We start from the raw sequence: 11,704 nt of genomic DNA on the forward strand, positions 1-11,704 counted from the left end.
CATAGCAGTGCCCTTGGAACTTCCGTGTGTACCACAAGAGAGGGAGGTGCTGGGGTAAGCACATCCAAGGGAAGTGGGAGATGGACCACAGGACGTCCCTGGCTTCAGGGTGAGACATGGGAAGGCCCACGAAGTGGGAAAACAAGGTAGGCAAATATGACACAGTTAAGAGCAATGATTCTTATGAGTCCACACTGATTATCTTAAAAGGAAGGCATGTAAAAAATAGAACAAAAGTCAAGGTCTTTATAGATAAATATGGATTTACATATGCAAAATAGATGATAGAAAAGAACCAGCAAGCAGCTACTAACTCCAAGTTTTTAGGAAGTAATTGTTTTTATTTTTTGTATTAAATTATTTTACATACAAATTACATTTGTATGACGAACTTAAAGGCTTATCAAACAGCTTAAAATATACAACTTTACACATTAACTATAAGTAGCTGTATGTGACCACTTTGCATAATACTGGTCACTTGATTGAGTTGTCAACTCTCCTGAGCTGTCATTCTAAATCCCCAGCCCCCATGAGTTGTCATTCTTAAAAGCAAGCATATGAGGAGATGTGATACCGTCCACACGCAGCTGAGACTGCGCTACTCATTTTTTTGAAGTTTTAAGTGTACGTTTTATCCTGTCAAGGAGAACCAAAGTGTCTTTCTAATATTTGTATATCTTTCATTAGATTCTGTCAAGTTTAGCTCTTTGCTTTTAGGAGATTGAAATTAAAGATTCATTTCTTAGGGCTGATGCTATTGTTAAAAAAATATTAGCCATATATACAAAGGAAGTTGTTAAGGTATGAATTAGTCAACATTAAGTGTAAGTCCAAGTAATTACATGTGTGTGTAAAGATAAAACCTGACTGCCTAAGCATTTTTGGCCTAATTTCTTTTGTAATAATTGATTCAGGAAAGAATTATCAGTGGGTCCTAAAACAATTGTGTGCACAGGTTGGAAGAAAAAGGAAATCCATAGTATCAATGGCTACTTCTAAACTGCAAAGGAAAACATGGCCTTACAATGGGCAGATCTGGCAGACTCAGCTTACTGTGTGGTTGGCCCGGAGCTGTGCCTGCCGCAGGCTGTGGTGGGTGGTGGGAGTGAGACCACATCGCATTCTTGTCAGGAAGAGTGGCTGGAGTCAAGAGCAAAGGAGACAGCTCACGAGGGCCAGCATGCAGGACACCCCGGCTGGACTCTGGACGTGCACAGACCCAGAAGGAGGCCAATCCAGATTGAAAGGCCAGCAAGGGAGGGACCCATGGGCCCCTCTGGCCTGGTACTGAGGAGGTCCCCGTGGTGCAGGGGCAGGAAAGAGTGCATATGAGAACACATGGATGGTGCTTGAATCTGTAAGAGGCACTTTTACTGTTGCTATTATTGTTGATGTTATTTGAAGGTTTCTGCAGTTGAAATTTTTTCAAATATCAAGGACAAAAAAAGATCTTGTTTTGCCTTTTGTATACCAAATGGGAATAGGGATCCTTACTGGGGTATCCAGGGCCGTGTACCAATGGGATGGGAGTCAGCGGAGGGTCCCAGAGCACCAGCCGGCATGGTCCCTGCAGGCCATCCCCGCCTGCAGTTCATTATCCCCACATGCGAGAGAGCAGCTTCGGGGAGGAAGCATTTAGGGTGACACTGGCACACTGCTGGAGTCATGCTATGTCCTTTGAATCTACCAAACTTTAAAATGGACTTGTGTTTATATGTCCCTATTTTTCCATTCCATTTTATAATGGATTGGTATTTTGGAAAAGTACTGGCCCATGAAGGATTAGAAATTGAAAAACAAAAAGCAGAATAAAAACCTTTCTTCCCACGGATGGTTGGGAAAGCATCAGGTTAAAGAAAAGAGCCAGTGGACCGTGATCTGCAAAGCGTCTGGACTTGGGTCATTCTCGCTTCACAAAACCATCGAAGGCCAGGGGTGAGCGAAGGGTGGGAAGGAATCCTCAAGCCCTAAGGACTCCCTGCAGATCTGCCTGCATCCAGCAGCTGTGTACAGAGTGCCCACCAAGTGCCAGGTTGCGAGGGAGTAAGCTGCCCCTTCTGGTGTGCGTGGTGGGCACTGAGAACCCCAGCGATGCTAGCTGCAGCCTTCCAAGCCATCTCCAGCTAAGTGTGCAGGGCAGAGGTCAACCTGGTGTCGGAGATAGGCAATGAGGAGGGAGACAAGGTGCTTTAGCGTCTCCTTTTCCCTGGATAGGACCCAGAGTGGTCAGCAAGAGACTCCGCCTGCACAGCGAACAGACCCGTGTGCCCGGGGTTACACGGACAAGGTACTTGGGGTGATCCGGTGGCAGCCACATTTGAAGCTCGTGACCAGTTTTCAGCAGGACAGGATGTGAACCCATAGAGTCTCCAGGGGGCTGACACCATCCCTGGGAGCACTGGGGGTATCTGGGGACACTTTTGGTTGTCACAGTTGGGGGCCAGGTGCCACTAGCATCTGGTCAGTGGAGCCGGGGAGGCCGCTCAACACTCTACTTGCTCCAGACACCCCACAATGAAGCTCTCTGACCCCAGTGTCCACAGCGAGGGGTGGAGAAGTCAGGACCAGGCTAAGAAAATCTGCTATGCCGTGGGTTTGAGCAGCACCTGCCAACTTGGGTAGCAACCGAATACCACACAGGAGCAACTCATGCCACCCTCTGAAGTACAAGACACACGCTAAGTGTTTTCTTTAGAGTCCTTTTCTTTAACCACTAAGTTTGTTCTGTAACAGTGGGGTGCATTAGTTCACACGGATAATGAAAAATAATGCCATTGGTTTTACCTGATCTTCTCTCAGAATATTTACAATTGCAAATGTGACAGCAATCACATTTCTGTATGAATTCAGCTCAGCCTAAGTGATGTCATTGTAATTCTGAGGTGATGTCTTGGACCCTTAATCAACAAGAAGTGCAATAATCCCGCTACAGAGGAAGAATTCTTCACATGGCAATAAACAATACCTGCAGTCTATAAATAATCTATGTCTCTGTTCCCTGTTCAAGGTCTGGCTGTCAGTTCATGAGGCAAGATGGTGCCCCATGCAGTGGAATTCACATTTACTGAAGTATCGTTACTATTGATTTTAGTGTTGTATAACTATTTTTTCTTTCCTTTACCTTTATTTCTTTTATGCTCTTAGTCTATAATGAATTAACACTTGATGTTCAGGTTGAGCAAAGAGATGTATTTTGTTTGAAAGAAGCATATCCATTGTTTTTAAGTGTAAGGTAGGGGCAGACCCCAGTTTTGCAAAGACAATCACTTAAACTTATGCTCAAATAAAACCTAAGGACTTCCATTAGATGGGAAAAATGATATGTATGAAAATTATGATAGGGGTCAGGGAAGAGGGTAAAGGATTAGTATAAGGAAATTCAGAGCGTCATTTCCTTCTTTGTTCATTCTACATGCAAATTTAGTATGCATTTCTGTGAGCATCAACCTGCATTTTGTATATTACAAGGTGTTTATTTCTGTAACAGTTTGATCTATCAATTTCCGTAACTGTCAACATGGGGATTGTTAAAAATAATTCCTCACCACATTGTAACCCATTTTAAATACCTTTTCCTGAGTGCATTCAATGTGTAAATGTTCTTAAGATTTCAATGACATGGGCTTTAGGTAAAAAGGCTCAGGTGCAACAAAGGTTGAACCTGACTTGCTCTGGTCTGATCGGAACTCGGACAATGAAGGGAAATCATACAAAGCAAGGGGCCCATCAGCCCCAAACTCACATATGCAGGAAAGACCAGCCACATGTATTGACAGTTTTTGCTTCAACTTCATCTGCTCTGTGAGCTGCCTCTTCCCTCCTGGTTCTTGGGACATTTGGCTTGCTTGTTATTGGGGCTCTCTGCTGCACCCACCCACACAAGTACCAAATCATAGAAGAGTCCTGTCTGGTCTGCAAAGTCGGGCCAGGTCAGCCCCTGAATGTCCATCATGCTGCAGCACAAAGTCCTCAGATACAGAATAGCAGGGTGGTTAAAGTTCAGATGCTTGAATTAAATGTCAGAGTTCAACTATTACCTTTCCCGGTTACTAGTTCTGTGAGCTACAGGGTCAAGATAAAAATAGTAGCTTCCCTTGGACACACTGCTGGGATTCAATTAAGAGCAGCATGGGATTGTCCTGCCACATTGGCAGCGTGTGAGAGTTCATAGCTGAGTGTGTTTTGGGCCCAGAGTCCAAGGCAGTGAATCACATACTTGACCTCCCTGATGTGTCTTTAGCCACCCTTCCCTACGCAACCATTCCCTGCATGTACTAGAAACCAATCCACTCCCCTTTTCAGGTAGCTTGGTGAACCTGGATTGCTATCACTTCCAATCAGATCTGAGCTCAGAATATTTTCCACAGCTTGCAATCTTTTAGAGAATTAGTCCTTGCCCATAAGGTTTTTGTAAGCCTTTTATGAACTTCATTTCACAGGTGTAAGTAGGCACAATTGCAAGCCCGAGTAGACCAGAATGAAGCAGTAGCGTACAACCCAAAGCCGGAGATGGCGTTCACATGTGCTTCTGTAATCACAACCCCCTGATCCCAAATCAGTTCATTCTCTTTGCCCGTTCATTTATTCATTCATTCATTCAATCATTTCAGAAAGTCTTTAAACAATAGAAGAGAAAACCAGAACTCCTTGCTTGCTGCTTCCTATCAGCAAGAGTGATTTTGACAATAGAGGATATAGAAATGTACCAAGGCAGGACTGGCCGGGAAGGAGCAAATACTACGACATGAACACATTTCAGACACCAGGAGCAGCGGGCAAGGAACACACAGGCACAGGGCAGGCCTCCTGGACGCTCAGAGGAGTTGGGTGCTCCTTACTCCAAATCATGGTGTGTGGAGGCCTGCCTGGGGAGGGACATCGTGAGTGTAGTTTCATTGTATCTGACTAAGGGGTGCCTAAGACAGGATTGGGATATAAATTCCAGGGAGGACAGGAGCACTATTAGCTTTTACTCCCTATCCAAGTCCTCAACCAATAAGAATCTACACAGGAGTTGGGCAGCAGGAGATGAAAAGGGCATCTTCCCTACAGAAGCCTAGTAGGCGTGTCACTGCCTGGTCGCAGGCACAACTGCTGAGCCGCAGCCTCCTGTGCCAGAGGCAGAGATGCTCTGTGCCTGACAGAGAGCCGGGGTGACTAGAGAGTTCCCACTCACAGTGAGCACGGGGAGACTAAAGAAGACAGCCGAAGATTTCTCTTTACAGTAATCAGCAAAGGCTGAGCCCACTGTGTGCAGAAAAAAGATCCAAATTCCAAAGAAGAGAGCTTGACCTGAGCATGCTGAGGTCCTTTTCCAAATCCCATGATCAGAAACCCCTCTTTTTCCAGAGCTGGGCATCCTACCCAGCTCCTTAAATATGCTAGGTAAATGCTTTCCCAATGGGCTATGTCCCCTGAGACGTAAATGCTTCCCCTCCTGGAAGGGAAGTGGCCCAGAGAGACGCGAAAGAGCCCAGAGCAGTCTTCCCCAAGAAAGTATAAAGATGAATGAATGATCTGTAAAAGACATAAACGCGTTCTCTATTGCATTTGACTGAACGTGGGTGAGGGGTGGGGTGTTCAAGGTCATCACAGCAAGAAAAGTTACAGTGGAGAGTGGAAAACGAGGTTAGAAATGCCCTGGGGAAGTGTCCGTCAAGCAGGAATAAGTCACTGACGCTGCTGATTGCTCACACTCTCTGTGGCCAGCTACTGCACGGATGGCTGTGCCCGCTGCTCTGTGAAAGTTAATCACCTCATTTACTTCTCTGAACAACTGTGCAAATAAGGCGTCACTGTCGTTCCCAGCTCACAGACAGGACACAGAGGCTCAGAGATATTTGATGACTCGCCCGGGATGACGAAGCTACTAAGAGGTGCAGGAGGAACTGGGGTTTACAACCTCAGCTTCCAAATTCCAGGTGTTCTCTTTCCCTTCCAAGGAAATGACTGTCTCAGGCCCAATACGAATGTGCACGAGAAGCAGAGAAAATGGAGCTTCAGGAAGAGCTATAAACATCTCTGCCTCTCTCCGGAGATTGCTTGCCGGCTTCTGAGGGAGCCAGAGCAGAACACAAACCCCACGCATCAAACCGGGGCAACTTGGCCTTAGCTTAATTACAGGTAGTGAGCCTGGGCTCCCAAGAAAACCACGCTTGGCCGATCTGATAGAATTTCTCAAGGAAATAGCACAAAGAGTCAACAGCAGAAAGCCCAGCTATAATTTACTTGGACTTCAAGAAAGCTTTTGATAGAGTAGCACACAAAAGACTAATATTCCAGGTCAGCAAGTGTGTAATGGCGAGGGAGCTGCTGGAACGGGTGAGAGACTTGTCACCATCTCCCAGACAGAGGGGATAAGAGTCAAAGCAAACAGCCCGGCGGGGAAGACATCGCTGGCGGAGTTCTGCAGACACCAGTGCTCTGGCGGGTTTTGTTTATTTCCTGACACTGTTGTGAGTGATACTGGAGTTCAGGGAAGAACAGCTGGCTTTTTCCAAGGCCCTCTAGATTTCAGTTTAAATTCTTTTGTCAGAGAGATAGTCCAGAGGTGCTCGTCGCCCAGGAAGATGTTTTATTTGGTAGTTGGAGCTGAAGCAGCAATTTTCACTGAAGTTCCTTGAGGGGATTTAGATGTTCCGTGGGTTTAAAGTTGTCGGAGCATCAGATTGTCTGAGGGTCAGTTTTGCTCTCAGCATTTCTTTATCCTGCTGGTAACCGACTTCTGTGCCCCTTTGAGAATCCTGCCCTCTCACCCCTCAGCCCACATTGCCCACAACAGCTAGGTCCTCTCTCCTGGAGTTGGGGTGCGGGACCCCACAGGGATGGAATCAGCCTACAGGTGCAGTGATTGCACATGGGGTGCACACATGACCCACACTGGTGCAACCAGAGGGCCCCAGGACCCACCCAGGACTGCTGTGCCAGGTCTCTCTCTGCAGAGACAGCTCCCCATCGCCTAGAAGGAAGGAGGTGCTGAGGCCAGTGCTGGGGTGATGGGCTGGGGACAAAGATGGAGGGACCCAAGGGGCCACTGTGAACTGAGCCTGGGGCAAGTTGCATGCACCCATGCTTTCTCCATGGCGAGGTGGTTTGGGCTGGGTTTTTGCTCTAGCACACAAAGAATCCTGATTGAAACAAACACCTCCTCAGTCCTTCCACTGATGTGTTACTGTCAGACTTTTATACACAGAGCCGTTGTTCGAGTTTAACCTAGGAACATAAAACAAAAGCTGCTCTTGGTCAAGCTGGGATGATGGCTTGATTAACCCCCTCCACAGCTCCCTTGAAAGGGCCCAATGACCCTCCTAGAAAGCTTTGGAAAAGAACAAGGAAACCTTCTGGACCAATATGCCCATTTCATATTCAGGGAAATGGAGGCCCACCAAGGAGTAGCCACTTGCTAGGGTCACAGAGGCAGTCTGAATGAGACCTGGGATAGTTCACCCTTGCCAGCTGTGTTCTTCTTCACATCCAAACAGATGTGTTTTCCTCCATGGAAACATATGGGTCTTATTTGAAGATCCTGTAAGACTTCGCCTCTACTTGCAATGACTGATCAATTAACTGATCATCTACTATAAGATGGGTCTTACCCCAGGCATATTATATACCTGATCAATTCATCATCACCATCACAGCTGTCAATGTGCAGGGCCAGTGATGTGCCTAGTACTTTGTAGTACTGTCACCTCCATGAAATCATCCTAAATATGAGCTCCTATCACCAACCCCAGTAGCCATATGAGTAAATACAGGTTTAGAGTACAGCGTTCATTTTGTCCACAGATATTTTTCTGGTGGCCATAATGTGGTAGCAACTGTGCTTGGTTTTGAGAATCTGGTGTTAGAAAAACAAAACCCAGTAGTGTACCCTCTTCCCGCTGTGGAGGGCAAAGGCTAGGGCTGTCGGAGATGAAAGAATGAAGACGGGGAGCTCAGGTCCATGCTGGAGAGATGGAGAAGAGGAACCCACCGAATGGGACTGCTGGGCCTCCGGGGGGTTTTCTCACGAGCTGTGGAGGAGCATTTATGAATTTTCTTTAGAAAAGAGAGGTGAAGACTTACACACCTCACAGGAACAATTGGGAATAATATCAGATTGTAGACATGAAGCCCACTGAAGAGATGTGAGGGATGTTTGGGGATAAAAACTAAGACGTGGGGAAGCTGATTAAGGAAGACGAAGACAAGAGAGGCCAAGGGTGGCGAGTAGAGGCTGGTCGACAGTGTCTGGGTAACCCTGTGTGTTGCACGGTGCTCCCGTCCAGGACGCTGACAGCAGAGAGCCAGCTGGTGGGAAACATTGCTTGAGGGGTATTAGGCGTGGGGAATTTTGAGTACTTGTGGAAGAGATTAGGCTGAGCTGTTTTGGGAGTCATTGGTTTATAGGCAGGAACTTAAAGCACCAACAGGAGAGGGACCTTTAAGGAAGAAAGAAAAAGTCAAGGAAAAAAAAAAAAAAAAACAAGAGAAAAATGAATAAAGAATAGAGAGTGAAGACAGACCCCAGAGAATGGCAAAATTAGGAAGCTGGGTTGGCAAGGACGAGGGAGGGAGGTCACAGAGGAGGGAGGCTTAGACAGCACAAGAACTTGAGGTTTTAGCTGGCAGTGAGGGCAGCCCCAGAAAGCAAGGCCAGGGAGGTTATAAGAGGGAGGCAGAGAGTAGGGTGTAGCTGAATTGAGTAAAAAGTGAGGAAAGGAGGCCATGGGGTTCTGTTTGCCACTAAGAGGGGGAGGGAAAGACATTTAAGAGCTGGACAAAATTATGGCACTTGTTATGGTTTCTATCTCGATGTTCCCCAACCGCCTCATGCAGTCACAGGTGGGACTTCCGGGAGGTGAATAAATGGAGGCGCGTGTAGCCGCACAACTCCGACTTGCTGTTAGGAGGGAGGGTGTGGTCTGAAAGGGCAGACCCCTGAGGGTGTGGCCTGGAGGGGTGTATCTCCCTCCCCAGCTTCTGCGTGTGTTCTCTGCTTCCTGAACAGCAGGAGATGAGCAGCTGCTCCTGTGTGGGGCCCTGGACCACGCAGTCCAGCCTTGGAGCCAGCACACAATGGGGCTATGGCTGGCAAGCAGTCATGGGGCTATGCTGAGGAGTCCCGTGAAAGTCAGCTGCCCAAGAGCACAACTAAACAGCACCTGTTACCAGCAGCTCGTGAACACTAACTTATCAGGAACTGTTGGCCGTAAAAGTTCCAAGTCTGTGGAAACAAATGGCAGTGTGGTGATGCTGAGTGTGAGGTTGGTGTGAGAGCGAACAGACAGCGAAGCTCTCCTCCTTAGAGTTGTGGGTGCCGGGTATTTTGTTCCAGTATTGACAGAGGTAACTAGATGGCAACTGAGAGGCTGGGGGTACAGAAAGGAAGGAAGCTTAACTGAGGATCTTGATTACCATGGAAAATGGGATTCAGAGCAAAGATATAGGAATGGGTCTCGTACATAAAGAATGTCGGGCCTTTCCCTTAACGAAGCCTGGATGAGGACAGCGTCTGTGGTGTAAAAGACACCGCACATGTTTAGCCAACTGAGAAACGGCAGAGGAAACCTCGCTGTCTGTTCTCTCTCACATCAGCCTCACACTCAGCATCACCACAGTGCTATTTGCTTCCACAGACTTGGAACTTTTAGGGCAAACAGTTCCTGATAAGTTAATGCTCACAAGCTGCTGGAAACAGGTGCTGTTTAGTTGTAATCTTGGGCAGGTGATTTTCACAGGACATCTCAGCATAGCCCCATGACTGCTTGTCAGGGAAACTCAGACTCCATGAAGCTGCTGGAGGTTCAGATCTCCTAGCTCCGGTGCAGTGGATGGTGCTTCAGAAGGTTGACCAGTAAGCCTGCAGACTCTGTCTTCTGTGAAATCTGTTTTGTATGCAGTTCGTCAGGTTTGAGGACAATGGAGTGAGGACATTATTGATAATATGTAGCATTTGAGGTGGGTTCCAGGGTAGGCAGTATACAGAGGCAGAATAATCAGGGGTTTCCGGGATCTGCAGAAACTGACTTGTCACGGCGTTTTGACCACGTTGCAGACTTGTGGCTGTCAGTCTTGGCTGTGCATTGAAATTGCCTGGGGAGACTTTACCTGATGCCTTAAGACCAGCTGAATTTGAATATCTTGGTGCAAAAGGGGTCTTATTATTTGTTTGTTTCTGGTTTTTTGAGTATCAAGAAATGAAGCCAGGGCCTTTCCACTGAGCTACACCTTCAGCCCTTCTCTGATTTTTTATTTTGAAATAAAATTCAGTATTATTTCTAACAACTTTACTGAAATATATTTTATTGTCATCGGTTTACCTCCTATGAATGTAATTCAATAGTTTTCAACATATTTATAGAACTGTGCCGCCATCACTGTAATTATGTCTTCTTCACCCCCAAGGCTCCTTACGTGATTCCAGTGGAGAGCAAGGTTGTGACTTGCACTAAAAAAAAAAAAAAAAAAAAAAAAAATCAGACATTGAGACATACTTTACCCAAACACAGCACGTGTGGTGATAGTGTTTAAAATCCTAAGATGGTATCTGTATTCTGAAACTCTTGGTGGTTGAACATGACCAGAAAAACATCTCACATAAAATACTAAAACACAAAAGCTTGTCTCAGAATGCTCATGTTAGAATATCTGCCCACTCATTCACTTAAATGATACTTGATTAATACCTATTGGCCACACGTTAGATGGCAACCTTGCAATAAGTCTGAGGGACTTAGTAAGGAGCATAACCAGACATGTTTCAGCACCTTTTGGGGTTTATAATAATAGGAATAAGAAGACAAATCTCATTTATCTTTCAATAGAACACAGAAATATACATGAGCAATATGCACAAGCAATCAAACCACACAGTCCAATGTAAGTATAGCTTAAAAGTTGCAATGGATTGTTAATTTTGATAAAGATTCTATACCAATTAATGAGCTGATTTGCTTATCATAAACAAGATGAACACATTGCAATACATCCATGGAGAAGTATCCCTACCCAAGACTAGAAAATTCTGAGATAGATGGAAGAGTGGGTGTACACCACTTAGGGATGGTGAACATGCAATGGAGTCCAGGGTAAAAGCAAGCAAAGGCCCTGCACAGCCTGATTTTTAAAAATTAGTTTGCCTTATGACCAAAGTAGGATTTTGGGTGAGACTAAGTAAAATTTTGGGTTTTGTCGGAGGGTCTTCTGGGACCCGGAGGTCTGGAAGGTTTAAATGTAAATGTGGTATCTTAGTCATTTTCTCTTTGATGGGGCTAAATACTAAGCACCCACAACTTAAAGGAAGAGAGGTTTATTTTGCAGAGAATGTCTGTTCTCTGGCCAGGAATGTCTCTACCCCACACCCAGCCGAGGGTGGGCTGGGCCAGAGCAGAAGGTCAGGGTCCTTGGGGAATGCGGCTGTGGGCGACCTGAGAAGAGCTGAGGGTGCAAAGCATGAGCAGGGAGGCCCAGGTGGAGGGCAAAGGGATGGAGCAGGGGGAGCTGCAGCCCAGGAATGGATGCGGAATGAGGTGGAAGCAAAGTAGGCGGAGGAGAGGGGAGATGGGGCCACTGAGGCACCTATCTGCGCATGCAGCCTGCTGCTGGGAGTCTGGCGGGAGTAAATCCAGTCCTTCCCTGTTTGGGGCAGAAAAGGAGTCTCCTTTCCAAGTGCATGTGCTTCTTTCCAAGCCAGGACCCCCTCACAACTCCAGTCCTG

The sequence above is a fragment of the Chinchilla lanigera genome, unplaced genomic scaffold (assembly GCF_000276665.1).
Source record: "Chinchilla lanigera isolate Chin_1 unplaced genomic scaffold, ChiLan1.0 scaffold00127, whole genome shotgun sequence".
Taxonomy (NCBI): domain Eukaryota; kingdom Metazoa; phylum Chordata; class Mammalia; order Rodentia; family Chinchillidae; genus Chinchilla; species Chinchilla lanigera.